Genomic DNA, 26,392 nt, shown 5'->3' on the forward strand with positions numbered 1-26,392 from the left:
GAACATGGATGGATGGGACTGTAGGAGCAGCTGGCTCCTGTGTGATCTGTTTTGTCATCCCCTTTGCTGGTTCACTCCAGCTAAAGAGGCACCTGGGAGAAGTTTGGTGTTTACCCAAGGCACACCTTGGTGTTCCAGCCCAACCTCTGGGTAATGCTGGCCGTTAACTTTGCAGTGTTTGCCATAAACACTGTCACAAGGTTGTGTATCAAACATCTCATTTAGAAATGGTTGGTCTCGTTACAGAATTGATACATGAAGTAGTCATTGCCAATGCCCAGAAAAAAACATGATCATTCCTAAAAATAGAAGTGTGACAGCTCATGACTTGGTTATTGGGTCTTGGTTGGAGAGTGTTTCATTGATTTCCAATGTGGTGCATGTTATTTTTAAGTCATAACCTATTTTTGGTCTTAGGAAAATTTTGCAAAAAGAAGGAGATATTGCATCATATCCATTCAGTAAATATTTTAGTAATAACATGAAATAGGTTGTAAGCAACAGGTTAAGAATTTCCTTCATGGAACAAAACCTGCTCATCAGCTTGCTAAGGATTATCCCCCCAAGTTTGTGGGAATTTTGGGTCAGTGTCACGAAATTTTCTAACATATCTTTTGCCTTATAGGTAATGGAATATTTTTAGTATTAAAATAATCTGAATTTTTTACAGATAAATAAATATGGTATGATAATAAGTGAGTCTGTTTGAAGTCACAGATATATTTACTGGTTAATTGGTGACTGTGACCTGTCTATATCCTTCATGTGTGGTTCTGTATTCCCTCTCTCTCCCTGTGCCCACCCATTCCTGTGCAATCAGGTAAGGGCTCACACCACGTTGCTTCTGCCTGCCAAAGCAGGGGCATTTGTTTGAGTCCTTCCTGGCCAGAGATTGGTCACAGGTCTGACAATAACATCTCTGAGACTACTATGTTGTCCTTAATTCAAGTTGAACTTGGCCAGCAGGCTCCAAACTTATCCGAGTGGACAAACAGGCAGGGAGCTCAAGCACAGTGACTGCAGAGTCTTGGGAAATGAGCTAAAAATAATAGTGTATTTATTTCTGGAAGAATGAAATTGGGTTTGATCTACCAATCTCTTGAGCTAATAAGGGTAATGGAAATGAGATTACAATGGCTGATTTATTATTTCTGGTGGCTATTAATTATTGGGTTTTTCTTTTGAGTAATTAAAGAAGAATTTTTCCTGCTTTAAATGAGTGCACTAGGTCTCATTAATCTGAAGTCTTAAAAATATATTCTTAACCTGGAGAGCCTAAGAAAATGCTAGTTTCCTTGTAACTGTTCATTTGCAATGTAAGACCATGAAGCTACTCTTGCAAAAGCTTTTTTTGGCTCTTTTCATGTTTCTGTGAGTGTGTAAGTCCTATTTACACCTTGGCTCTTTATTGGCATCTTGGTTCTGCCTTCTTCTGCTTCTCTCCTGGACAGGCCAGAGTTCCTCTGCAGAATCAGTCATGGCTGAATTTAAGCACACAGATATAAAGTAAATACTGGATAATTTCATTGTTTATTTTTTTAATTTTTTTTTTTTACCCACAGACTTCAGTTTCCCTGAGAGAGACCTCAAAATAGAGGCATGTTGCAGTGACTTTAGGTGGTAGCCCAGCTTTTAGCCCTGAGGGCATGTTGTGGAGGCAGCTTCCTGCCATGGATGAGCCAGTGATGCAGGGAGCTGCTGTGGGTTACTGCTGACACAAGTGTGCTCCGACAGCAGCAGGATGATGGCCTTTAAAAATAGGACCTCTTGCCATCTTGTGTTCTTGTCAGTGTGTCACAAATGTCATAAGATCAGGTTTGTTTTTCCTCCCATTTTTCTCTTCTGGTTGTTGCCTTCATCAGGGGAATGGACTGGTTTTGTTGGTGTGGGGTTTCATGCTGGCACTGGCAGGACAAGAAGGAGCAGAGCTGTGCAGGGGTTCCTCGGGGCTGGGCTCTGCAGTGCTGCCCACTCCCAGTGCTCTGCTAGGGGACATTTCACCTTTCCAAGGGTAGAAACACCAGCTGCCCACAGCACTGCAGCAGTGCAGCCAGGCTTCTCACCCTTCCTCCCCACAAGATGAAGGAGCCACGCTCAGGCTGTCGAGGTCCCCGCAGCCCATCTGCCCTCAGGGTTCCTGTCCATGGCTGTCAGCACGGCCACAGAGGAAGGTGCTGGATCCAACAGCTCATAGAGATTGTTGTGAGGAAAAACAAAGCCAAACAAATCAAATCTTCTCCCTGTGAAACTCAGCTGAGAACTGATGTGAACACAAAGTAGGGAGAAAGAGAAGGGCAGTGTTTGGTCAAACCAGGTGGCTGAATGACTCAAGTGCCTCCTGCCAGGCTGCTCAGCTGGCCCAAAAGCTCTCCCTGAGCTCTGCAGGGTGCATGCCAGAGGGCTCTGGCTGCCTTTGGGAATGCTGCAGTGCTACCAGGCCGGCCCTTCAGGCTCTGGCAGAAGCCAAGGCTGTGTTTGGCACCAGGAATGACCTTAGTGCCCAAGTGGCTCATCCAGGGACTGTGCCCATTGCCACTGACTGCCAGGTGACAGTGGGCTGTGCCCTCAGCTGGCTGCCTCCCCTGGGGAGCATTTATCAGGAATGGTGGGCAGGATGGGTGCTGGGGACATCACCTTCCTCCAGCATGTCACTGGGAGCAGGTGGGATGGCCCTATCCCCTCTCCACAACAAGGATTATTCAGCTGCAAAACTGGATTACTAGGAAGCTTAATCTCTGGCCTAAACTGCCATCCAAGTCAAAGGTGGGTTCTTTATTGCTTGTAGTAAATACCAAACATGTTCCCAAGGCTCTGTAATTAACCTTTTTTCTAAAGGGGAAGTCAATTCCCACAGTTTCCCTGCAGAACTGCATAGCCTTGCATCCTGTCTGGAGAGAGCTAACATTTTTCATCCTTCAGCAGCTCCTGTGGGGAATATTTACAGCTGGCAGCAGGAAGGTCCAGCTCAGAGCAAGCTCCTGCAGGTACCATTTCCGTGACAATTTACCTTTGAACATTGGCCCTGCTGTAGGAAAGGGGAGTTTAGGAATATTCTATTTTGCTTTAGGAAAGCAGGACCCAAAAAAGGCAGTTTCCAGAAGGGATTAAAAATTTGAATCCTGAATCCAATAGCTGATAGGGAAATCTGTTTTAGAGCAATGAAACCCACTCAGACCCATCCCATACCTCTAATTGCTAATTGGCCAGTGGTAATCTGCACTCTTGGGGTATGTGATAGAGAATCCAGGAAATGAAGAAATGGCAGGAATTTGACCTTTCAGCAGAAAATTCTGCAGAAAAACATATTCTCAAGTAAGTTTATATTTCCAGACTTCCAGAGAAGTAAACATTCTCCAAAGGTACTCTAACGAGCAGATCCATAGCAGAGTAGACCAAATGGGTTTTTATCTGCTCTACATGCTGTCAGGCAGCCAAGATTTATCTCTTTACCTAGGAAAATGGAAAAATCAATGTAAAAGAAGGAACAGGTTAAGTTTTAAGAGTAAAAAACCAAAGCTTTTCTCATGTGTCCATAATTTGATGCCATTTTTCACAGAGGGTTTGTCCATTCTGTCAGCATCAGAGGAGCTGGTAAGTGCAGGTGAGCATGGGGGGACTCACTGCTGATCTGGTCTGCAGGGCTGGGGGGAGGTATTTGTGTGCTGATGTTATTGGGGGATGAGGTAGGAGGTGTAAACCTCACTTCGTGCCACAGGGAAGCTCTGGATTTGGAAAATTCCCACTTTGTTTTAAATTAAAGGAAATTTGATTGTATTTCAGTAATTTTTTTTCTGAATTGATGTTATGTTTCTTTCAGAATTGGAATGTGAAAAATGTCAAGTGTGATACAAGAACCCTTAATGTAAGAGAATCACAGAATCACAGAGTGAACTGGGTTGGAAAAGAGCTTTGAGATCATCGAGTCTGACCTATGACCTAAGACCTCATCAACTAAACCCTGGCACTGAGTGCCATGTCCAGGCTCTTTCTAAACTGTTCTGTTTGGAAATAAACTTTTAAAACTTTTGACCTGTGAGTGAAACACTGGAATTACGGAGCTGACTGAAAAAAATTCCAAATTTAGAAATAAAAGCTGTTTTCTGGGTTTAAACCCACTTATTGCTCTGATATGGAACATTTTCAAGTTATCTTTGCAGTCACAGGCGACAGAATACTTTTGCCAATGCTGAGACATGGAAGCAATGCATGATGCTGTCCTGGAAGCTCCTGGGAGTTGTGGCAGTATGGGTTTGTTTATATTTACAAATTAGTTGGACTTGTTCTTGGCACTTGTTTGGATTTAGCTTAAGAATAATCCATATTGTCCAAATATCTTCCTAATAATAAAAACCCACAGTCGCTGTCAGAGCTGAATTCCAATATTTCACTGCAAAGTAGCTGGAGAAGTAGCTATTGCCTTAAATAAAAATCACATTTTCCCAAACCAGGCTGTAATCAGTGAGAATTGTTGATTTTCAAGACTTTTAAAACTGAGCCAATAAAATATGCTGAATCTTACCTTATCTACACTTCCAATACCAAAAAGCATTGACATCTCTCAAACCGAATTATTGTTTTTTAAAACACAGTGAAAAGAGAATGTACCTCTGGAAATTTAGCATTGTGGAAAGAATGGTTTCTTGAATAAGGATATTGTAAAACCCATCAGAGAGAAAAGTGCTGCTAGGAGGGGGATGTTGCATAAGGTGTCTGAGATAAAGGTTTTACTGTTTTTCGTGTTCTCATAAAATTTTACTGAAATGGAAGATTTTTCTCTTTAAATGTTCATTGTTATGCACATGCTTTGCAGAGATAATAGCTACCTTTGCCTAATCCTCATGGGCTGATTTGAATACAGAATTAGTATCATTCTCCAATTTCTTTGAACCTGGGGGAAAAGCATGAGCATTTATTTCAAAAGAGTTTGTGAGTTTTAAGTTCCCCCAGACATCAGAGAGATTTTAGTCCATGACTGAAATCAATTGCAATATCTATTGGCTTTAATTTTATCAGGACCCAGAACCTGATTTGCTTTTCAAAGCAATTTAAATTTTTCAAACTCAATTCGAAATTTTTTTTTTTTTTGAAAATGTAAGAATTTTTGTCTTCTTCAGCACAACCTATAAATGTACTTTGCATGTGGGAACACCTTTTGTAGTGAATGGTAGTTCTATGCAAGTTTCCTTTTTTTAAGGCTGATTCTGAGAGTAGCACATTCTGTGCTGCAGAACTTGCCCTGCTGGCCTTGGGGGGCTGTACAGCCCAACCAGTGCTGTAAGGGAGCACCATGAGGGTGCACTGTCACATTATGGGTGTCAGGGCTCCAATTCTTGTGCTGAACAAGTATTTTGATTATCTAAAATGGAGTCAAAAATTCTGCTTGTTGTCCTGCTGCTCTGTGTGAAGATCATAACCTCAGACCTGCAGCATGAGTAATTATAGTTTTTCCTTAGCTAGGAGTTATCTTTAAAGAAATACAGTCACTTCAGCCCTCTCCAGAGCCATCCTTGAAGTAGCTGCAGTGAATGGTTGATGCAGAGCCCTGTCTTGACATTGTGAGGCAAAGAGATGAAGCCCTTGTAAGACGGAATGTTTAATTTTTCCTGTGAGTCACTGAAGGTAATATAAACATCAGTCTCCAGCCCACAGATATGTCATTCACTTTACAGAACGCAGCAGCTCTCTTCAGGCTGGTGAGGAGGCTGATGTAAACAAAACAGGATTCTGAGGAGGCATTTCCAGGATTCTGCAAAGGTTTGGGCTGGAGCTGGATGTGGCCAAAATGCAGGTCTGCACCGTGGGTGGCTCTGGGTGCTGCTGCCCGTGCTGCTGCTTTCCTCAGGGGCTCAAACCCCTGCTCAGAAAAAATAAATGTTTCATTAAATTGTCTAGTCAGGCAAAAAGTGATGTCTCTATTTAGATTTATGGATATGTTTAAAAGACATTTCTTTTATTAATGGGACTGAAAGATGTGCTGAATTTTAAACACACCTTGAAATACTTTCTGAAACAAAGCAACCTTAACTGTTTGAAAGCTTTCATGTGAGCTCAAGGCCACCTTATTACAGTGCTGCAGGGACAGTCACATTTGTGCTTGGAATTACATTCTTCATCTTCTGGCATTGTTGCATGATCCTCAGCTGAAAATTGTGTTCATGGATCATGGAATGAGCACTTAATTTTAACCTTGATGAAATCTTACTGATTACACAATAACTTGTAATTTATTCATTAAAAATAGATGGTGGGCTCCTTCGTATTTTGATTAACCTAGTAGCTTTCACAGTAAGAACTGAATTAAATCAGGAACATCACAACAACTTTAAATATAATGATCTGGAGGGGTACTGAGTGCATCCCTGGAAATGCTTTTAGTTATGAGACACTTAATTTGCATAAGTAACCACTTGGCAGCTGAAAAAAACACCAAAACCCTATGGAAAACCTTCCACTATGGAAATTATCTTAAATCTTCTAGTCATGCGTGAGAGGCTCCATCAGTTGTCTTTTGGCTTTAACTAGACATGTTTTCAGTGAGAGAAGATGTGAAGGACAGGGGGCTCTGACCTCCTGTAGACCTGTGAAGGAAGTGACAGACAGTAAGATGTAAACCCAAGGACTACAGCCAAGATACAGTTTGATTACAGATGCACTGAGTGATTTGGAAAGATAAACTTTGCATGACCCTGGGAAGAGGAATGCTGCTGAACGCTCAGGATTTCAAGTGAAGCCACTGAAGCATTCAGTAGTTCAAGGAAAATATTGTCTCTTTAGGGCTAAAATGGAAATTTATATCCCTTTTTTGAAGTCTGGGCATGCAGGTGAATGAGCTGTGCCTCCCTCCTGGAGGCAGAGGTGCTCTGTGACTGAGGTATTACTGCTGGCTGTGGCAGTGGGAGGGGGAACTGGGCTTGGGAACAGTTAAAACTCAGTGTTCCCTTTGCTGGAACACCTTGTGAGGTGTACCTGGGCTCAGGTGAGTGTTTGGGCAGCTGCCAGAGCTGCTGTTGGTGTCTCAGGCACGAGCAGCTCAAGAAAGCTGTAAAGAACAACATTGGGAACACTTTCCCCTCTGCATCTCCTTGTCTTCTTCCCATTCCCCATCCACCTTCTTTGGAGAAAATGTGGATGCACATTTTGGGAATGCTGTAAGTAAAGAACTATCTCTTATCATTGTTTTTACCTTAAAAAGCAGAAAAGATAAGGAAGTTGTTTACAGATGTTAATTGCTCTCACATTTGGAATTCTTGTGTATTTCTGTAGAATAAGTGATGATATTTATTGCTTTGCCTTTGCAGAAATCTGGGATTTTGTAACACTACAGCACAATTTATATCTATGGTTCTCAGTGATGTAAAATGCATTAATGATGTTAATCTTTATTACATTAAAAGCAGCTTTACAAGAAAAGACATCAAGTCAATTTTGCTGCAGCATTTCTCTTTGTAATTGAGCCTTTGTTCTCAACCTAAAAGTGCACCAATATAATTTTACTCATCTTTTCTGTTGAAATTCAACTGGAATTTCAAGAATCTGAAGTAAAATATTATTTAAGACCTAGGCTGTAGCAAAACCTTTTCCCCAGAATGTAAGTACTAAGGCTTCATCTATTGAGAATTGTTGTTAATGACTGAAGTAAACAATCCTATGTATCGTATTTAGCTCTGGAACCTGAGGAAAATGGCTTTTACACACTCTGGGAATTCACCATGCTTTGTTTGAAGGTCACACACCTTCACTCCATCATGCTATCATGCTTGCTATGAACTCAAGCTGTGCCTCAGTACTTTTTCACTGAGAACTCTCACCTTGATTGCTTCATGTTAATTGAACAATTTAGGGCTTTGCTTATTTTAATAGTTCAGACTTATGATATTCATCTCTTCTATGCAGTAAGGCAGAAATACTTTCCAGTCTCTGTGGCCACTGGGCAATTTTCTCTGCAGAACCTTCCTGTGTGGAAAAGCTGCTGAAGGCTGTTCCCTGGAATGGAACCACTTCACTCTCAGCTCCTCCAGCTCTCATTTCATGCAGGTGTAATTGCACTGCTACTGAGGAAATGGTTTTTGACTTGTTCCAAGGTGCTGGGAAAACGCAGCCTTTCAGTTAGACAAAGGGAAGAGCTCTTGCAGGAGCCTTCAGCTGCCATCAGCAGGTCACAGAATGATTGCTTTTGATGTTAGATGGCAGAAGATGTGCTCTGAGGGGATTTGGGAGGAGAATGGGGACCCCAGAGCAGGAGGTGAAGTATCTTCTAGTCTCTTGTGCACATTTTTGTCTCCTAACAAGGGCTGTGGTGAGCCAGGCCTGGGCATTTGCCTGCTTGCTGTGCTGATGGATCTGTGTGTGCCGTGGGCATGGCTGAAACTGGCTGAGGGAGATGGGCCCCAGACAGGTGAGGTATCCTGCTGGGGTGAGACAGAACTGAATTGAACAGAACTGAACAGAAGCCATATCCAGGAAAGGCAGGGGTGGGGATGAGGAGCTGCACTGTTGTGATGTTGGGTCACTCTGACGGGAGCTGCTGGAGCGTGGGTGCACTGAGATCACAGCAGTGAGTGCCTCAGAACCCTGCTGGGGGCTCTCCTTGCTGTCCCAGATTCACTTGGCTCCAGTTTCCACAAGCTTTGGATGTGTCAGCTGTGTTGCTCCTAATTCTTTCCTAATCTTCAGACAGTTACAAAAGATTTCCCGTGTGGCTGGGGTAAACGGCGGGCCGTAGCAGCAGTGGTTTATAATCCTTTCAAGAACGTTGCTTTTGGTCTTTAAAGTATCTGTAGGTTATGTCAAGAGTATTTTTTTGGAATCAGGGACAACCCCCATGCAGTGCTTAAGCAGATTAAGATCGCTGTGCAGCTTTTCTATTTTTAGTTAAGAAGGTCCCTGAGGATGTAAGCATGGGTTTTCCTCATTTCCCAGCTGCAGGAAAGAACATGAAATGGTTATTCCTTTGCTTGTGTATGATCAAAGAGTCCTTTGCAGAGGTGTGATTCCACATCAGGAATTCAGGGTTTCATCAAAGCTGCTGCTCTACTGGCCCACATAAGGTATTTGTTTAATGGAGCTGCTTATGTCCCACACACCTCAGCAAAAAAGCAATGATAAAAACAAGCAAAGCACATAACCAAGAATGGCTACTGCTCTCCCCTACCAGTACAGGATTTGGGGATATATGTGGATATAGGTCAGTGAGGTAGCACCACCTGCTTCTGCAAGCAAGCTCTTGAGTTTGTGTGTGTGTTTGTGGTTCATGATTGTTTTATCAAGTCCCAGTGATGAACAAACTAATGATGAGTGATGATGAGCTAATTATTTTAGTTCTGTGTAAGTGTTCCTTACACAAAATAGAAGGATAATACAGGATAGAAGATGCACAAGATAAGGTAAAGTCTCTTATAGGTTACATCTTGGAAAAAAATCTAATTTTTTACACTAAAATTCCAAAGGTTACTGGGATCCTCATAGAATGAAACAGGAAGAAAGAGTAGTCACCTTCAAAGCCACTGCTGGGGCAGTGTTGGAAGCTGGTCACCACCTGGGCTCCTGGAGGTGACATACAATGGAAAGTCCTTGAAAGCAGAAGCACTTTGTCCTGTGAGATGAATGATCTTGTTTGAACAAGAGTTTCATTCATAGATGTTGGTTGCTCCTGTGCATTGATTCCTCTCTTGAACTGCAGAGTTTTTCTTGTTTCTGGTCAGGCTGCAATTGACTTGTCTTCATAGAGAGCAGGAGGCCATGAACCTGCAGCTTCTGGTGTCAGATGGTAATCCACAGGAGGTCTTTTAGATCACTCAGGTATCTTCAAAAAGTGTCCTTGAAATCTATTTATTTCCCTCTTAGGAGCTTTAAAAGTTACCTGCAGTGACCTAAAAGAGGATATGCCTTAAAATATATAAGTGTGAACCTGTTCCATGAGCCACTGTTGCAATGTGTAAGTCACAGCAAGAAAATATTACAATGCATTTGGGAGAGATGAACATACTTCCAATAATTTTGCTTAATGTCTGTGCCCTTTTCTGACAAATGCTCTCTGGATTTTTGTGAAATACCTTGGGTTTGCCACAGACACTTTTCCCAGGCAGTAAACAATAAAGCATTGATGGGAACAAATTGCCAGACAGGACATTGACCTTGGGGCAAAGTCTCTGCAAACAGGAGGTAGGACATGGACTGCTACTCTGCACTGTCAGACCACTGCACAAAGGGGATGTGCACACATGATGTTCTCCCAGAAGACAGCAGAAAACAAGGGGCAGAGCTATGCTGGAGGATCAAGAACAATTTCCACAGCTATATCATGGCCTGACAGGTAGCTGTGAGTCTCAAGGGAGTCCAGCCCATCTGCTGTAAATGGGCAGCAGCCAGAAGATGATAGGCAGCACGGGAACCAGACCTTGCAAATGTCCCTCTGGATGTTAATGACAAATCAATTCAACTCTCTCGAGCTTCAGGACATTTTTTCTTATGTCTAGTTTCAAGTGAAAAGGACAATTCTTATGCAAAAAAACATGTGTAATAAAATTTTAATTGATAAGTAAATCCTGATAGGAAACATTTCCTTGCAGTTATTTCCTTTGTTAATCAGGTGTACTGCCCAGTCAAGTCTGAAATCCTACATCTTTGGGCTCTGCTGTCTCAGCACAATGTGTGAGACACAGCCATTCCCAAGGGGTCTCTCACTTGAAAAACAAACCAGGAGAGCAGAAAAAGAAAAGCAAAATGACTTACTCAAGGTTATAAGGATCTGCAGTAAAGCTGGGAGTGGAGTTCAGATATTTGAATTCATGGAACAACTCCCAGCCACAGGTTGTAGCAACCCCCAGCATCATTTAGATGTGAGGGTCTTTTAATCTCTCAGATGTGCTGAATTTACTTTTTGGGAGCTTTTCCTGTAGGTGTGGTATGGGAAGATGCAGTTGGTCAGAGCAGCTGAAGGATGTAGACAGGCTCAGACTGCCATCTCTTCTTGTAGAAGTCAACAAAAAGGTGCTGCAAACATTTGCCTGTTGAGAGTAGATGGGGTATCAGCTGCACTCTGCTAGATACAGGATAGAAGAGTTGTTAGAAGATGCACAAGATATCCAAATGTTTCAAAATATTCCATCACTTCTTCAGTTCACAAGATTTGCATTGGTTTTAGGTAGTGGTTTCAATGTTCTTATAAAAATTAATATCTGCTATTACTGGTTTTCAGGGGAGTTTGAGTCCACAGATGTCTAGGAGCCAAATGATCATTTATGTAACTCACAGATTCTCCAGACCACTTTGGGAACTGCTTTAACTGTGTCAGCCTCTCATTTCCCCCTTTCTCAGTGGTGATGTTTTCTGCCTGTGAAAGCTACCTGGAATTCAGTTTACACACGTGCCACCAAACACCTTTCTCACACATAAGTGGCTCAGCATGTGCACAGCCACAGTTCAGAACAGAGTGAGGGCTCAAGAGCACAGCAGGAGTGGGGTGAGATGAGCAGCTCCACTCCAGAACCTCCCAGAGAAAGCTCCTGATGTTTGATCTCTGCAGGAGACAGGACGTGTTGCTGTTTGTAAAGACATTCCGGGACTGGAGATGAGATCTGTTTCATGAATGAGGGGTATGATGAGGCCATTCTCCAAGAGAGAAAAACAAACTAACAGAATAAAGCCTGATGATGAATTTAGATAGAACTGGGACATGGATTTGAAGAAATTTGCATATTGTTTTCATAAGGCACAAAGAAGCCAAGAAAAGAGGGAGAGTCATAAAATGAAGAGACAGCAAACCTGAAGCCAGTGCTGGGGGGCAATCTGGTGGCTGCTGAGCTGAGAGTGTGGCTGAAGTGACCATGCAGAATGTCTGGGCATTGTGTTAATGCCCTGGAAAGAGTAAGGACACCAAGGCAAAGGGAGGAAATGCCTCCTTGTCGATTCTCATAAATGTGCCTGTGTGGTTATAATTCTGTCAATGCATCTTTCCTGCAAAAGGAAAAATTTGGTGGAAATAAGAATGCAGCTGTGCTGAGATCCTGATCCATGCTTAACCTTCACTGTTCCCAGGCATGCAGAGGGATAGGAAGAATTTTGTGCCTCTGCCTTAAACATTAAATTTAGGCACTGCAATCCCTCTATGTGCTCAAAGAAGGAAAGTAGCTGCTTGGGAAATGACAGGAAAGGCAAAGAGTACATAATTTTGGCAATGTTTTGGCTCACCTAGGTGCTTTCAAAAGCCTAATGTACCTTAGAGACCTCTGTATCCCTCCAAGGAGCTACTGAAAATAGCAACAAAATCAGAGGGCAAGAAAAACAGACTTGAAGAGCTGCCAGAGAAAAGAAAAAGCCAGAGTCCCATTATTTTTGTGGAGTTAATATAAATCTTGGAGTTGTCCTCCACCTAAAGCCAAGCCATTTTGTTTATGTCACTTCTTTCACAGTTTATCTCCTGTGTCTCCCAAGAATCAAACCAAGACCATAATTAAATCCCCAAGCTGTAGATTTATTGCTTCTGAGCATAACCAACATTGCAGATCCTCATTAATAGACTTAGATCTTGAATCTTTTCTCAGCTTGGATTCCTTGTTTGTATTTTGGATTTGCAGCTAAAAGGAGGTAGTATCAGGAGGGGTCTAGTCCAGTGTTATCACCCAGCAGGACCTCACACTTATCCATGATCAGCTCAGGCCAGGTGGTGATGGTTTTTGGAACAGGGTGGCACCAGCTATATAGTGTTGGAAAAAAAGCTGTGATACTTTGGAGTTGAAGGGAATAAGATGCAAAGTTTTAATACCATTAAACAATTCTTCAGTGGTCTGTGGCCTTTCTGCCAGCTGCTGGGTCTGTTCTAGTCCAAGTGCATTCCATACCTTTGTGTGCTCTTATTGTACCCTGACAGCCAGTGTGCCTGGGCTGGAAAGAGAGCCCAGGTTGCAGTATTTATAGCACAGACAGTTGTAGCTGGAAGATGCCCTTGAAGAAGTGGAGGGGACACCGAGACCTTCTGGCCTGCATAAGTAATGCTCCAGCACAAACATGCCCGTCACTGCACATCCAGCCTTGGATGGGGAAGGAAATCTGCTGTGACAGCTCAGGCACAGAAACTGGCAGCAAAACAATGTGCTGTGTAAATAGGCCAAGGCAGATTGGGTCTGTAAGCTGATTAGAGTTTTGTGTTTCCAAGTAATTAATAGTTATGAAGAAGGTTTACAAATGTTCTTAACACCATGGAGGCGTCCCCAGGCCTGCTATAGAAACCCACTTGGGCAGCTGCTGCTTCTTTATTGGGACCAAGGCTGGTTTATCCTTTCTCTCTGTCAGCAGTGACAGTGCAGGCTCTGTGGGCAGCACTGCACAGACAATTTGCCCCACAGCTGTATGAAGCAGAGTCATGAAAGCTCAGATGAAAGCTCAGACAAGGCAAGCATGCAAGAGAGAGGGGTGAGGCTGCAGAATGATCCATCTTTTCTGTAGGGAGCTCAGGGAGTCAGCTGGGGCTGTGTCCAGCCATGGGAGATGGGCAGATATGTTCAGCTCTGGGAGTTCTCTGTCTCAGCAGATCTGCCACAGTAGAAGCCTTACATGAATTAGGCTTTTGCTGTTATCTATACACTCATCTTGGTTTGTTTCCCCCTTCTTTCACCAAGAAAATAAAAGTTAACTGCTACTTCTGATGGAGTTTACACATGGAGTTTAATCAGAGTGAGACTTGAGAGTTTGGATCCCTGGAGGCAGAGAGTAGGAAGGTCAGGAAAGCTGGTGATGCAAAGCCTGTCATTTCCCACAGCCACAGTGACTGGAGCTCCCTTGTCATCTTTCCTTTATTTGCTGTGGCATAAAGAGATCCCAGAGCAGGTATTAATGACTAAGCTGAACAGCTAAGAAAAGTAATTGGCATTTCATATTTTAGTGAATTGTGCCTATATTTCAAATTATGTATCTTGTGTAGTGTCTCTGACCTGCCCTTTGTAATTGATCCTTTTGGGTAGTAAATTCACTTTGTATCACACAAGGATTGTTTTTTCATCTGGCCAGATGCTGAGGTTTCACAAAGGATGGCAGCATTGGGCAGGGAATGCTGTTAACAGTTTAAAGATACTAAGATCAGGAGTTTGTGTGACCTTCTCATTAATAGACCACAAGTTCCATCTGGTGTTTCCTACATGGAGTCTGAGAAGCTGTGGTTGAACATTGCTTTCTAATTTAGATGCTAAATTGCTGATAAATCCACAATACCATGAGTGGTCTACCCAGTGTGTAGTTGCATGAAGGTTAGATTTGATTTTCAGTGTGAATGTGGCTGACAGTTTTTCAGGCATGGCATCTTAGTCTCAATTTTCTATTTTTTTTCTCCCCTGAAATTTTCTAGTCTCAGATATCGCTTCTCTAGGCCAATAATTACAGCTCACAAACAAGGCATTGTCCTTTGAATATCTTTCTAGACTGAACTCTTTCAGTTACTTGTAAAAATAATGGGTGAAAGAAAGTGAGGAGTAGAAGTATGATTAGCTCTGAGATGACTGAACAGCAGGTCAGGAGGTACCAGCACTGGCCCAACAAGAAGGAACAAAAGGAGCTGGGTCACGCTCTTTGCACCATGTTAATTTCTTTTATTTATTATCTGAACTGGGAGAACTCTCAACTGTTTGCAGTACTTCATTCCTTGTAACTCTGCTGGGTTCCTCATGGGTGATACACTCACCCCACTCCAGGCCATATCCAGTAGGGACAGAGGGTCTTAGAATGGTTTGGGTTGGAAGGGGCCTTAAAGCCCATCTCATTCCACCCCTGCCATGGCAGGGACCCCTTCCTGTCCCAGGCTGCTCCAAGCCCTGTCCAGCCTGGCCTTGGACACTGCCAGGGATGTGGCAGCATGGCCAAACATTTGTCTGTGGGTGATGTCATGGTGAAGGCCAAACCTTAAGGTGTTTTACCTAGAACAAGTGCTTTGGGAACACTCCCCTTCTTGATTGGAAGGAGGAGCTGGAGTCTCTGGGGTCTCTGTGAGCTGAGCTGAGAGCCAAGGGCCACAACACATGTTGGTGGCACACTGCTGTGGGAGCTGACTGGCAACATCCCTGTGCCACGGGGACACCAGGGGTCCCTTCACATCTGCACTGAGTCCATTTGGCTGTGAATACATGCACTTAGGCTACAATTTTTTCATCTGTTCAGTGTGCAGGGGAAGCACTTTTCAACTGCAAGGTCTCCTCCTGCTGAGGCAACACCTGCAGAATTAGCAATAAGTGAATAAGTGCTTGCACCTCTGTGAGAGTGAGGACTGGAAGGATTCTGGTGTGATGGCAGTGGGACATAGCCTGGATCCTCTTGGCCTTTCAGCCCCCCAGTCTGTCCTGTGCTCATTCCAGCACAGTAAATATGAACATGGTCAAGGGACTGTGAGAGGAGGGTGAAGTGGAGGAGTTTGATACTTCCACTTCTCATGGGTAACTGACAAGGATTGCTTTTCTTTCCCCCCTTCCACATCTATAAAACAATTGCTCCCATGGACTTTGAATTTCATTACTGGGAATACATTTTGTAATAGCTCCTGACACTTCTTTCTCAACTGTTAATTTAGTTGAGCTCTCTGCTGCACAGGCTAATGCTTCAGTGTGGAGGCAGTGGAAAATCATTTAATAAAACTTAACGCTGCTTTCATTTCATGGCTGTTATTATCGAATATTAGTCATTGCTGAGCATCATTCCTTGAACAGTTTGTTCTTATCATCTGAATGCAGTTGGCTATCACCCCTTTGAAATGCAGCAGCATCTTGGGTGGTGAAGGAAGGCAGCTTTCATTTTGTTCAGTTGTGCATCTTGAAAGCAGTTGTGATCTTAACAAAGAGGAATTATTGTAATTTCAGCATCTTCTGTGATAGTTTAGCACAAAAGATGAAGTTTTAGCTGAAGTTTCATGAAAAAACACCGGAGTTGAAAAAATGACGAGTGGTTCTGTTACCAGTGAAAGTTGTTTCTCACCAAAAGTGTATGTGCTTGGTTCAAAGTTAAGAAACATTTTCTTGTTGCTGGGTCAGAAATACCCTTTGCCTTCTAATAACATGGATTGATAAGAGCTGGGAAGAACAGACCCAGAACTTGCAAACCTTTCTATATGTGTGTATATATACAGGTAGTGATTACCAGAGTTCTGTTGCTACTTATATGAACAAAGCTCCATGTACAAATATTTGAAACACTTTCAAGACTGGTAATGTTGGCAGCATAGACTGAAACCCTTTAATGTTTATTTTCTCCTTATATTCATTGGGAAATGAAGATGTGTACTACCAGTGTTACTTTGGTGATAAACAGTGCATTCCCACCTGTGAAATTCTATTGAAAAGGGTGTAGCTGTCTTATCCAGCCACCCTGCTCTCTCAGGGCAGAAAAAATTGTGTTTTATGTCACAGCCTGGATCTGTGGATATAACAACCCTCAAACAGTTTTTAACACTTGGGAGGTGTTTCAAAATACACCCTGCTTTGCCATGTTTTTTTCTTCTAATTTTCCATTCTGAATGCCATGTTTTCCAGTCAGACAAAATTAAATTTTCCTGTGCTTGATGCTGATATGTGTTCTACCCAAATGGCACGCAGCAGGCAGCACTACTTATACTATTTCTTTTCTACAGCTTGGATAAATTCTAAGAACCCGATCTGTGTGATGGTGCTGTCAGCTGCATTTTGCACTGCAGTGGTAGGACCAAACCTGGTTCACCAGGAGACATAAAGAAGGAATTTGGGAACACTTGGAGCATCCAAAACACACACATTAAGTGAATTTGATGGGATGGTGCTTGCAGTCTCATGGATCAAAATGTCAGTGGTGAAGGAGAAAGTGCCACTGGTGGTTTGTTTGTCTGGTTTGATATTTGTGTTTTAAGGAGGGCTAATTCTGTTTGAGCTTTGTACAAAGCTGCTCTGCAGGGGTTTCCTGAGGAGGTGTTTATTGTAGCAGCTCTGCCCCACGGCAGCGAGCCAGCCGAGCCTGTCCTCACTCATCACAGCTTCTCCCTGTGCTTTCCCTCAGATGCACCATCAATATAAACATGGGAACCCTTCATCTGCTCCCTGGAGTGTGGGTGTCTTGAGTCAGCTCTCCCTGTGGGTGCCTGGCAATGATGTTTTCTTACCCTCACAGCATCCACCGTGCCTCTGTGTGAAGGGCAGGGTCTGTGGAAATGTCTGCCTGTTCATGGGGCTTTCTGAGGAAAAGCAAAACTTCACTGAAACTGAGAAGAGATCTCTTGTTATTTCCAAGGTCATCCTCACTCAAAATTTTACTTAAACACCAATTATTTGCTAAATGTTAAAAGGGCTTTTACAGAAACATCAGACTCCTGAGCCAGAATTTTCTCTGTCTGGCAGAAACTGGTCCTTCCCAAATGTTTATCCCAGATGTACTGCCATTTCTTGAGTCAGATAGAAAACCTGATGCTGTAAGAGAACCAAATCCCCTGTCACTCAATTTCAGTTAATTTCTATTTGGAGTAAGAGGTGTGGGAAGAGGGAATATCTCTAATTGTCACATTTAGAAAGCATAGGCAAACATCTGGGTGCACAAGTGTTTCTCAGGGGACAATGTCACTTGCAGGATAGCTGTGTCTGCCTGCCAAGCTGATTTCTCTCCCTGCACCCATTCTTAAGGGACTTATCTCAAAGACTTATGTTCCCTCTTCCTTTCCTAGCTCAACTCAAAGAACTGCCATCGTTCTCCTCTTGTGCCCAACTCTGGCTTTCACCTCTTTTTCTTCAACCCCTCTGTGCTTCACAGAGCTGAGTTTACTGGGAGCTACCCAGGGAAACTTTGAGGATTTGATTCTGCTCAGACTGAATCAGAGTTTCACGAGCATCTTTGGCTTACTGTGGTTTCCATGCCCGAAATCCTGCTTCTCCCTGAGCTGTGCAGGCTGTGCTCCCATCAGCTGGGCACTGCAGGTCCTGATCCCCAGCGGCAGCCCGTGTGTCTCGTGCTGCAGTGGGATCCCTCTGGCACAAACACAGCTCTCTAAGTGTAAAATGGGATCTCTGCAGTGTTATTTCAAAGGGCAGCCTGCTGTATTTGTGTGACAGCACTGAGGGTGGACTGTCTGCCTCACGTGATTTATGTGGCCCAGGCTTGTGGCCAAATACTAATAATGCTGATTAAAAAAGGTTGGGGAAGGTGGATCCTAACACTGCAAATATTGAACCTTTTATGTTTATGATCTTACTAAAAAAGAGAAATTTAGTAGGAAAATACTCAATATTAGAGACTTATGGGAATTTTTAACAATTTCAAAGCAAACCCCTACCCTTGTTGGAATCAGACATCTGTGGGGGTAAGGCCAGTCTGTTGTTCTGATTAATGTAATACAAATGCTAATAACACCACAATTTAAAATTCAGGCAGCTGAACTACAACCCTAAGCAAATCATCAGCAAAACCATTAGAAGGATTTGGTTTCTTAAATGCTGAAAGCAGTCATAGTTTTTTTTAATGGGAGAAGGGAGGTTCCTCGTGGACTGTTCAAAAAAATAAGAGGGTTAAAAAGCACCATGGTGGATTTTGAAAGGGGCTGTGGGGCAGTTGTCTATCTCAGAAATACTTATTCAGCAATGGGTATCAGGGTCAGATGACTTATACATGCCCCAAATCCCATTAATGCAGACATTTCATATTAGAAAATTCCCCTTTGTAGATATAATCAAGTAACAATAAATAACCAACAAAGAAAAAGAGCAAGGATTAAACTCATTCATCACTAACTAGCACATCTGTAGCAAATGCAGAGAAAGAAAAAAAGAAAAGGGAGGGAAAACAACCATCTTTATCATCTTGTGCATGTTCCTAATTTATTACTGTACACATGAGGGGTGAGTATCAGTATTTAGAGCTGGAAGTAGAGAGAAATGATAAAGAAGGCATTATTTTCCTCATTTTGCAGTGGTTCTGAGGCTTGTCAGGGGCTCAGAGGAGAGGCTGCAGAGGAGGGTCCTTGCTCACACCACAGGGGTGTGAGCTCTGCCTTGTGCCTCCTGCACATGAACTTCCCTAAAACAGAGAGGACTGAGTGAGGGTTTGCACAACAGCCCCAAAAGTAATTTCACTGATCTGCACTCTTGTAAAATCCAGTACAGCTCATTTGGTTCTGGATATTTCTTCCTAGACCTAATTTTTACTGCTGTAATAGTTTTGATCTTCTTGCTCACAGTGAAATCTCTCTAAATGAGGAACTCAGTATTTGTTTGTTTCTTTGCTAAACATCCCCTCTTAAGTATGGCAACATACTGCAAAATGTTCTTTTAAATAACTAGACCTGTAGCTATCCCAGTAAAGGAACTAGGAATGCTTTATGGAGCAAAACATTGTTTTCATTGTGTTTTTCCAATTACTTTGTAATTCAGAAGGTTCAGTAGCTCACAATGGGTCTCCCAGCCATTATTGCAAATTTGCACAGCTCTGCTGTAGGTAAATTACAGGATAGAGAACTCCAGCAAGAAAAGAAGCTACTCTACTTTCTGCCAAGCCTTCCTTCCCCTTGCCTTTCTCCTGCCTCCCTGTGTTCTCTTTGTTCTGCTCTGGCTCCAAGGAATGAGTTCCTGGGTACTGCAGGTGGATGCTTCAGAGAGCTTCCTGGAAAATCAGTGAGATGGGACCTGGAACACTTCATTTCTGATCTGTGAGAGTCCTTTTCAGCTACAGGAGGAACAACCCCACAAGGTCTATGGCTCTGCAGGACATAGCTGCTTTGCTGCCTGGAGCAGGAAAGGAGTCTGTGTGTCTGTCCTGTGCTGGGATAATGTTTTTATCCCTGGGAAACTGTGGACCTTGAGTCTGTTCATCTTCTTTTCCTCTTCTTTTCCTCTTTTTTTTTCTCTATGCTCTCCATTACCTCTCCCTCCACTTTCTCTCTTCCCATCTTCTCTGAGCTGTGTGTGCTGGCAGCTGGCTGTTTAAACCCCTCCTGCTGCTCCTCTGATTGTTACAGCAGCAAACAATGGCCCTGTGGAGACATCAGCAGAGCCACTTTGTCTGCTGAGGGTAGATTACCACAGCATAGCAAGGAAACAAAAGTTTATTTGGAGGAGCAAACAGTAAACAACCACCTTTGAACCCATCCCAGGAGAGCAGAGTCCTGGAGAAGAACTGAAACCCTTGAGACCTCTCTCTATACTCCGGGCACAGTGGACTTGCATGAGTTCAGGTTCAAAGTACAGATTTGAGCTTTGCTTCTCCAGACTCTGTGTGTCTGTCCATCCCTCCTAAAAGCTTCTGGCCCTGTCAGACACTTTCACCAGTTTTCTAGAGGGATGGTGCCTTAAAGACATGGTTCCTGTAAGATCCACAGTGACACATGGGCAGTGAAATCCCTGTTGCCTGAGGTGAGGAGGAGACACCATAGAGCCAGGTCTCACTTGGTGCTGGAGGGTCCAGGTGGATTTTGTGGGTGCTTCAGGCACAGAGGAAGCTCCCACTGAAGTTTGTACCTCCCAGACCTGAGGGAATTTTGTAGCACTCCAGGTACAGATGACAGGGCTGCTCCCTGTTCTAGCAATGTGAGTTTCCAAAGACTGCACCATGTCCAGCTGAAATCAGCTCAGTTTGCCACGAGGCTTCACTGGCCAGTGCAGATCCATGGAGGTAAGGGATGGGAAAGAGAGACAACTCACCAGCAAGAGGGGAGACTTTGAACAGGAGTGAGGGCAGCAGGGAGAGAAGCACTGGAATATGGCAGTGGAACATTAAAAATTGATAGAGAAGAGCATTTATGAGTGGGGCCCAGGTGGAGGTGGCTCAAGGCAGGCTCTGAGGTAGAGCAGGGTGTTTATGTCCCAACAGGGGATGTCAGAAGAGAATGGGATACCTTTTTCTGTTTCATCACATTTCTCAGGAAGAAACAGAAGGTAAGGCAATGCTGAAATCCTCAGAGGAAGTTGGAAAAACATTTGTCTCCAAAACATGAAAACAAAAACTATCAGACGAAAACCGATCTATTTCACCTACCTGCATCCAGAATATCTAAGAGAATGGCTCTTCCTTGATTGCTTCTAGTCCTGTTCACTACCAAGGATTAAATGTTTACAGACGGGCTGGAACTTGACCAGAATTTGCTGGTGAACCAAAATAAAAATGGGGGAAGCTGAGTAAACATAAACTAACTGTGTTAAGTGTCTGTCTCTGAAGGGTTATAAAATCTATTCTGGAAATCTCAGCTGTAAGATTAAGCATCAGGGTAGCTTTAAGTAACTCAGCCTATTTTACAGGGGCTTTAAAGCAGCCTGGAAAAGAACAGGAGGATTGCTCATGTTGCTGAAGGTCTCCAGGACAGGACACACTGTCTCTGTCCTGTGCCAGTGTAGGGATGTGCCATGAACACTACAGCACTCAGCTGCTTCCAGCCTGTGCAATAACTGATGGATAACACAAGAGAGGAGTCCCTGGGAGTGGGGTAAGGACTCTGCTACCACTGTCTTTTATATTTACAGAAACATGACATTCTGAGCAAAGAATGAGGCTCATGTGATAGCCCTTCCTTTCCCTGCCTTAGACTTTCAGTTCTCATTTATTCTTCAGTCCTCAGAGAGGGATCTGTGTATTTACTGGAAAAACTCTGGCCCTTTTTCAGAACAGCTCAGCTAGTGACAGTAAATTTGATAGCTGTACCCATGAGATGTCATGGTTATTTATTACAGGCTCACTGATAGCAAAATATTTGGATAACAGTAATAATAATTAGAGGTGCTTAATCCCTTTTTGTTGTAGTAACTGCTCAGGGCTGCATGCTATGGGATGTGAACAATTGTTCATCTTGCATGAAGCTGAGTTTCAATACCTTTCTGGGTGAACCATATTTATTTTAAGATAATACAGCTTTTCACTCAGCAATTCCACTGATTATCTCAAGCATATGCCACATACTGTCATCCCAAAAGGTTAAATCCTAACTCCTACTTATTCTTCCCCCAGGGGATGTCAGCATTGCAATGTTTCAGGAGACTCTGCTCCCGAGCAAGCTGCTTAAATCCCTCTGCAGATCTGGAATATCTGTAGTTACTATGGGTTCCCAGGGGCCAGATCCTGAGATGTGAAGGTGTTTTTGGGGTGGGGCTGTCTGAGAGCAGTCTGTCACCCTTGCTGGGTGGCAGCCTGGGCTCCAGCTCACTACAATGCATTGCAAGCAGCTGCCTGCTAATGATAATTCTAATTAATTGGAACATCTTTCAGGAGCAGTACAGACCTCAGATAATTCACATGTGTAGGGCTGTGTGGACCAGCCCAGTGGGTGCTGCTGTCCCAGGGGGATGTTGATACATCCCTTTGGAGCACAGCCCACCCTGGAGTGTAGTCTGCAGCCTTGAGACAGCACGTGGAGGTGCTGAGGGTGTGAAAACACGTGTCCATCTTCTGAGAAGGAACTGAAGTGTGGTTGTAGTGCCTCTAAGATGGGGGTGACACTGCTGTTGGAAAGATAGACTAGTCATCATCAGTGTGTTGGTTGTAGCAGCATTTGGCTACTAGCAAATGAAAAGATGTATATTAAACATAATCAAATATCTAATTACAAATATTCAATAAATTAAGACTTTCCATTTCAGTGATAGCTTTTTTTTTCCTAAATTAAATAAAAAATTCTAATATAGAAAATGTACCATGTTTTTCAGTGCAGTATTGAAACCATTCCTTACCCTTTCAGTAAAAAGGGTAGTTTACAGAACACACCATATTTTAACTTTTGTCCATTTTAGCACTGACAGCTGGATAATAGAAATGTTCTAGACAGTCAGAGTGCTGCTGGAGATGACATATGAGAAGGTGAGTGAGCAGCTCTGTTCCTTCATGACAGATCTCCTCTGCAGGACCAAGAGGCAGATTTAAACTCCCTGCTGAAGGGTGCTGGCCAGAAAAGCTATTTGACAGTATCTACTGCTCAGTATTCAGCACATCAGCAAGCCCCAGGTTTTTTTATTCATTCTGGAAGAGGAGAATGACTGTTCCACACTACCCTGTGTTTGCAGGTTTGTATCTATTCAGGGCCAAAGGGACATGAGCACAAACTCTCTGAGGTTTGTTTATATGAGTTGTCTGAGCACAGGCAGTGCTTTGGTGAAATAACTGCTTTTCAGCTCTTTGTCTCAAGCCTCACTTTCAAAATGAGCCTGTTTTTCCAGAAAATCACTGCTGGAGTGCATTTGAGGAGGGCCTAGCTTATAGTTATCTGTGTAACAGCTGAGATTAGAGAACCTTTCCATGTGCTCTCCTTTAAGCATTTCAGAATCCAGAGCTGGGCAGTGAGAGGTAAGGAGAACAAGAGACAGCTCTGGAAGATCAAGGTAGCTGATCTAGTGTTGGAAAAGTGTTCCCAGGTGTCTTCCCAAGGAGCAAAATCTGACAGTGTGGCTGTTTCCTGCTCCTGGGAAAGCTCCTTGTGTGTCCAGCACAGAGCCTCTGTGCACTCCTTAATTCATTAACTCATTAACTGGCCATGGATTGTCAAGGTGTGATTCCCTGGCTTTCAGGATTGTGAACATGCCTAGAAACACGCAACACAGTTTTTGTCTAAAAGTTGGGCATAAACCTCTATCCTAGACACGGTTAAAAGTGGCTTAGGAAGTTTTTCACATGCTGGCAGGATGTCCTGGGCAGTAACCTGGCCCAGGCTGGGTGGCTGCAGGCAGCACAGGGCACTTGCTGAGCCTGGCTCTGCTCTCCAGCCTGGCTGAACCTTCACTGCAGAGTGTGAGCCTGCAGTGGAGAGGTTTGGAGAGGCTGCAGAGCTGTGCAGGGAAGTGGAGACACAGAGCTCTTGGGTGGTGGTGTGTGCCTGCAGGAGCTGTGCCCTGAGCCCAGGTGTGGGCTGAAAGCAGGAGCTCAGGTGTACACCTGACTGATCTGACTCTGCAGGGGTTTGCTGGGGCTTGAGTGTGGTCACCAGGCCATGTGTTTGTGGTTATTGCTACTTTTGTTGGAAAAGCAGAACTGTCGTGTCTCATTTGGGTAATGCCTTGCAAGCCTCAAATTGTACATGAAATCCATGGTGAAAAGCAGTTCAAAATTCTGTGCTCGAGTGTATTCTGTGTCCTAGAAACTGTTAAACCCTTTATGTAGTGACAGGAGGTTAGCACATCTGCAGAGAGAGGGAGACTGCTGGTGGTTCAGCAATAGATTAGTTGATGTAAAAAGCTAAAGGTCTTCTCTATGTGTTTTAACCTTCTAAAGCCAGTTAGAAGTTGGGATATCTAATCTAAAAGGACTGGGACAAATGTTTAATAGCCTGAAGGCAAGGGTCAAAATTCAAAACCTCCAGCATTATGATGTTTCCAAAGAAGATGGGGAAAAATCAGATTCCCCAGTGCCAACAAACAAATGTGGAGGATAACAGAACGTGCTGTGCAGGAGTGTAAATTGTGTGCCCCAGCTAAAGGGCAGAGGGTTTTACTTACAACTGATGTGTCCAAGACAGAGAAACTAGGAGACTTCTAGGTCCACTGGACTTCTGGGTCCAGTAAATGCTAAGGAAATGTGTTTACCTCATACATCCCTCTTAAAAAAGAGTCCCAATGCTGTTTTCAGCTGCAGACAATGGGTTGTGCACTATTATGATCTGTTAAAACAAGACCCAAAGCAGGATCTTTGGTGTTTCCTGAGCTATCCTCACCAGGCTGGAAAGTTGGGTACAGACATTGGGGAATCCTTTCTACCTTTAACTTTCAGTAAGTTGATTCTGGGCCTTTTAAAAAAAAATTGGTTTTATTTTTTATTTTGAGCATTTTATCAATTCTTTGTCAGCAGATGGGAAGGGGATGAGAATTCCTCTGGCTGCACACATTTCACCTAACACTGGACATTTGGTACCACCCAATAATTTCTTCCAAACTAAACTAGGTTAGTCCTGTACCTCCTGAGCACACAGAGTGTCTCAGTACAGTAAAGAAGCCTGAACTTGTTATATTTGATAAGATTTGAGCTTGTTGCAATATGAAGTAAAGTTTAGTGAGAAGGGGTTGTGTTTCCAACCAAATGGGGTCACTTTTCCCTTGTGCATAATCCTTTATTACCAGCAGAATTATGATACAAAGTCCATTTAATTTCCCACACATGATGAAGACAAGCACTCACAACAACTTGTGACGGCTCTTTGGCAAGCAAGTATTTAATTTTTGAATGAATATATTTGTTTGTTGTTAGAAGATACAGAACTAATCATTCCCTGGGTGTTATAACGAAATTAAAGCAGCACAGCCACAGTGTATTTGTACAATGCATTTGTAATTGCAGCAAGACAGGGGAAGAATAGAAATTTCATTAGGGAGAAACAATGTTTTACACAACTCGTGTGATAAAGGAGATCCCATGTATAAGATGAACTCTGGGCACAGGAGATTGAGTTTTGTGAACATCCACTCCATGGCTTATATCAGCATTTGCAAAAGCTGCAATGAGTATTTCCACTTGAATACAAATGAATTATCAAGGATGCAGATGTAGAATTTCATTGAGATATTCTATACAGTCATTACAATACACTCAGGTTTTGAAGCATCTAGATCTCAGGATGCTATATGAGCAGAATAGAGTGATATAGCTCACTGCATCTGCAGAAGGTCTCATGAAATGCAAAATGAATAGCTGAAAGAAATATCATTACTAGGGGAAAAATGAGGCTTCAATGTGTGTCATAAATTTTGCTAACAGAATTTTAAACAGGGATACTGGTTATAGATTTCACCACCACCCCCCCACCTCTGCTTTAGCAGCAACTAAATCTTCCTTCCTTTTCAGCAGAGTCCTGTTGAAACAACCCCATTCCACACTAATGCTGACATCCTGATCCTGCTGCTGCATGGGGATATTCTCAAGGTCATTGCAGTCACTAAAAACTCTTGCTGGTGTCAGTTGGAATTTGGGGTTTAATAATGTGATGTTGGTGTAAACCACCACGGCACGAGGGAGACTGAATGCACAGAAACCTTAGGAGACAGCCATTCCTCCTCTTCATGAAGGCACACAGAATATGTCACCAAACCTTCTAGGTCCCTTTTCAATGACAGGCAAAATCTCTGGAAATCTTGAGGAGCAGGGTGATGAGAACCCCGTGACATTCAGTGAGGTAAAACACAGCCAGTCCTGCCCTGGGGACACACCAGCCCCGTGGGCAGGGGACCTGGGGGCCCTGGGGTGCTGCAGGTGTGTTTGAGGTGGTGACACCCACCTGTGTTTTGGGCTGTTCAGGTGTGGCCACAGGTCAGACACTTCACTCAGCACTTGTGAGGTTGTGGCTCACAGGTGGAGAACCGTGGCTTTGGTGTGCTCCTGGGCCACAGAGAGGTCACCAAGGGGAAGGAACTTTCTTCTTCCAGCAGAAAGTCAGTGGGATGTGCAGGAGGGTGCAGCACAGGAGAGGCTGTGAGGGCTGGCTTTATTTATCCTGGAGGAGATA

At 43.4% G+C, this 26,392-nt stretch overlaps 1 long non-coding RNA gene across 2 annotated transcripts; it reads left to right on the forward strand.

The window, feature by feature from the left end:
* The first annotated feature begins 2,828 nt into the window (after nucleotides 1-2,828).
* Nucleotides 2,829-4,444, forward strand: LOC111936313 (uncharacterized). 2 transcript variants are annotated; one of them, XR_015277210.1, is made up of 3 exons: nucleotides 2,829-2,984; nucleotides 3,557-3,601; nucleotides 3,818-4,444. It is a non-coding gene; the product is annotated as an uncharacterized LOC111936313 (long non-coding RNA). The 2 variants fall into 2 exon arrangements; XR_002868089.2 differs by having other exon boundaries at nucleotides 2,829-3,601.
* Nucleotides 4,445-26,392: the final 21,948 nt, after the last annotated feature.

This window comes from Cyanistes caeruleus, chromosome 17, assembly GCF_971803275.1.
Source record: "Cyanistes caeruleus chromosome 17, bCyaCae1.hap1.1, whole genome shotgun sequence".
In the NCBI taxonomy this organism is placed as follows: domain Eukaryota; kingdom Metazoa; phylum Chordata; class Aves; order Passeriformes; family Paridae; genus Cyanistes; species Cyanistes caeruleus.